This window comes from Tenrec ecaudatus, chromosome 3 (assembly GCF_050624435.1).
Source record: "Tenrec ecaudatus isolate mTenEca1 chromosome 3, mTenEca1.hap1, whole genome shotgun sequence".
NCBI lineage: Eukaryota > Metazoa > Chordata > Mammalia > Afrosoricida > Tenrecidae > Tenrec > Tenrec ecaudatus.
In genome coordinates this window covers 62,331,177-62,335,293 of record NC_134532.1, presented here as the reverse complement: position 1 = coordinate 62,335,293, position 4,117 = coordinate 62,331,177, and positions in this window count along the sequence as shown.

The window sequence follows — 4,117 nt, the reverse complement described above, 5'->3', positions numbered from 1 at the left end:
CTCCCTGTTCCCCTTCCCTCTTGAACCCTTGATAATATATAAATTATTATTTTGTCATACCTTACACTGTCCGATGTCTCCTTCACCCATTTTTCTGTTGTCCCCCAGGATCTTATGTATAGATCCTTATAATTGGTTCACCCTTTCTGCCCCACCTTCCCTCCACTCTCCCAGTATCGCCACTCTCACCACTGGTCCTGAAGGGATCATCTGTCCTGGATTCCCTGTGATTCCATTTCCTATGTGTACCAGTGTACATCCTCTGAGATTATATATATGGAAGCAGAAAACCTCCTTCTCCTTCTCCTGTGGAGTGACTGGTAGTTTTGAACTGCTGACCTTGAGGTTTGCAGTCTAACTCATAGACCACTGCCATCAAGTCAATTCCAAGATGAGTGAGTCAGGGTAGAACTGCTGCCGTGGGTTTCTGAGACTGTAACTGTCTATGGGACTAGAAAGTAACATCTTTGTCCTGTGGAGCAGCTGGAGAATTCAAAATGCTGGTCTCGTGGTTAGCAGCTCGATGTGTGACCCACTATACCACAAAGACACAGGGAGGGAACGAGTGTCATCGCCTTGCCTCCAGCCTTCCCGCCTCCCCCTAGTGCCTCCCCCTTGTGCCTCCAATGGTAGAAGCTGACATGAAGCAGCAGGCCTAGTCCAACCCCAACATCCTAATGCAGAGTCCCGAACAATGACTCAACAACAGACACATCAGGAGCTCAGGAGTTCACGTGCCATAATTTAAATCCGCTGAGCCTTAGTGCCTCCTTGGCAAGATGGGGGATACAGTTACTTGACCAAAGGCTATTAGATCGGCGCTTGTAAAGAGTGTATATTTTGTCTGCTCCTGAACTGTGCTTTTTCCACCTCTTAGGTCAGTGTTTGGCACATAGTAGACGCCTTAGTCAACTGGGGCTGCTGCAAGTGACGGAGCACAAGCACTTACGGAATGGAGTGATTTTTACCCTCACAGTTCAGGAAGCAAGCTCAGAATCAAGGCACTGGCTATTGGGGATGGCTCGCTCTGTAGGGTTTAGGGGAACATCCTTGTCCCTCTTGGGGTCTGTTACTCATTTCCCACGTCATCGCCATGCCGCATCAATCTCGCCTCATTTGCCCTTTCCTGTCCATCTCTATGCTGCTCCTTCTAACTCTGAAGTGTTTAGGACCCACCCACTGTGGCATCATCAACATGACAAAGAAAACCCTATTTCCAGGTAGGATTATACCCCCAGGTATCAGGGACAGGACCCTGACACATACTGTGATGGGCGGACACAATTCTGTACATAACAGTAGCCATCCAAGAAGCTTGTAGTTTCGGGTCATAATTATATTCTCATTAACAAATGGAAGTTACACAGCCTGAAAAAAATGAAAAGCAAACCTAAAATGTAAAAGAAAGAATCACTTTCCCAATTGCTGAGTCATTTAACTGAGCAAGTCACAAGGCCAAGAACAGAGCCCTGGGGCCTGTCCTGTGCCCTGATGCGGACATTATGAGCTAGTAATGGTTCTATGCTTTAGAACAGTGATGAGAATGCTCTAGCAACAATTTAGCCATGGCAGAGATGAGGCATTATCTGCTTTGCTATGAGATGTTTGCTCATCAATCACGATTACTGGTGTTCCAGCACCTCTTACCTAAGGACCCATGATCTTAAGGTCCTCAGAGCCATTCCTGCCCCCCACCCCCTTCTCACTCCCTAGGCCCCAGGCTAGTCTCTTAACTTCAGTGTACTGAGGACACAGTTTCTCTTCTCTTTGGGGGACATGAATGCACTCCCTCCTGTTCAGCCCCCTCTTAGCTCTACCTCCTTCCTGGTCTCTCCTGCCTCCCAAGTTGTTGCCAATGTCAGCCTGCTTAGGGAGCCAAGAGCAGTCTCTTCAAGACTGTGTACTAAGCTGTTCAAAGACTCTGATGAATACACCCAGACATTGCAAAGGTTGTTGGACATTCGCTGGACTGGCTATTAAAAATATTCCTCTTTTGGCTTTGAAAGAACCAGGGAGGAAGAAATGTGGCTGGGCAGCCCTGGAAGTTCTTCAAGGAGCTTGAGCAGTAGAATTTTGCACAGACTGCTTGGTGGAAGTAAAGTCCAAGCTCCAACCACTCACCTGGCTAGTTCTGGCTCAGGTCACCCCAAGGAGCATGTTTGTTTCAATGACCTCTACTCAAGACCAGGTGATGGGAGAACCCCTCTGGACCTCTCGGGGGTGGAGGTGGGGATGCATCTGACAGGAGTTGGCCAACTTGCCCAGTCCCATTACCCGAGGTTCACTGGGAAGTTTCCCCAGCATTAACTCAATTCCAGCTAGGCATGTCTCTGTCCACGTGAGAAGTCAGGAAATCTAAAGCCCACAGACACCCTGCTCCTCCATCTCCATCAAGCATGTATATTGGAAAGGACATCGTTCACCAGATGTGGAGGCAAGTGGGGAAGAGACGAGGAGAAAACAGGTGATGAAAATGTGCATTAAAACACCTCCGTCTCCTTTGAACCAGAAGTGTTCTTTGCGTTCTTGTAAAGATGGCACATTGAACATTCTAGGGCATCCCAATACTGGAGTGGAGGACACTTGCTATGTCGGAAGGTTCCAAAAAAAGTTATCACCAGGGAGCTTCACTCCCTAAAGGTCAGCAGAGCTACCTAGAGGCAGGTCCCAAGCAGCCATTCCTAGGTACTGTAGCAAAAAGGGATGCTCCTAGAGTCTCAGATCAGCCTGCCCCAAATCTGGGTTGCTCATTGCAGGTCCTACATCCTCTGGAGACTTACCCAGATCCCCAAAAAGGATAACTGGCTCCATCAAAGAGATGAGCCAATTCTATTGCCTGCCTCATCCTCCCAGCTTCTTTTTTCCACATCACAGTGTCATTGGCCCTGTGAAACGTAGAAAAGGTGTCAGCAAATTCCATCTCAATTCCAGAAGACACTGAGAAAGGATTTTTAGAGATGGAATCTAGCTATGAATCTGAATTTTCTTCCCAAATCAGAGTCTCTCAGGAACCTCTCCAGAGATGGGACTGGTGGAGAGAGAAGAGCCACTCTTGCACCAACCCCTACTCCAGTTCAAGAATGCAGTCCCATGATTCTTCGTATGTGTGGGTAGTATGTTCATTCAGCAAAGATCTACCGCACTTCTGTGGCACGGCAGGCACTGTGCTGGGCAGTTGGGGTCCATACAAAAGTGAAAAAGACAGACAACACTCACATTGCTAACTCCTGGAACTTGATGTCTTAGTTGGGGGACACAGAAACTAAATAAATAAAACAATAAGTCTAGAATGTCATGTGGTCCATAGGTTAGGTTCTAAAGAAGCTAATTCTGAAACAAGATTTACCTCGGTCTTTGTGGGGATGCTCTCAGGAGTGACACATGGGAACAGTGGGAGATGCAAGGTGAACAGAGGGAGCAGTTGGATGGGGTGACGCCATTGGAATGGAAACTTACACACTCTTGTTGGGAAGCCTTGGGACTAGAGTGACTCTTTGTCGTTAACCCAGTTGAGACCAGGAGGCCGGCTGTTTGGACTCATTTGATCTCCATTGAATGCAGGCTGCTTCCAGGGAGTGAGTGTAGATTTGACAGCGTCATGATAAATAGAGAAAAGCTGGAAGTTGTCGGAGGATTGCATTTTACTTGTGAGCAACCAGTGCAGAGGGAAGCGTGATTGTTGTTGGGTCTGTTCCCATGCATAGCAACACTATGCACAACCCAATGAAACGCTGCCCTGCCTGTGCCATACTCTCCAGGGTTGCAGTGGAGAAAGCAAAGGGTGCATTGCATTGAGTAAATCTGCTTCAAAATACCTCTGTAAAGTGTTAAAGAGCAAAAATGTCACTCAGGACTAAGGTGCACCTGACCCAAATTACCTTACTGTGCATGTGGAAGCTAGCCGATGACTAAGGAGGACGGCAGGAGAAAGGGTGCACTTGAACCACAGTGTTGGTGAAGAACACTGAAAGTTCACGGACTGTCAGAAAGGAAAGCAGACCTGTCTGGGAGGAAGTAAGCCAGAATGCTTAGACACAGTGTCTGGGAACTTAAAAGCTTAAAGTCGGACAAGTGGCCATCTAGCAGGGAAGCAACAAAGCCCACATGGAAGAAACAC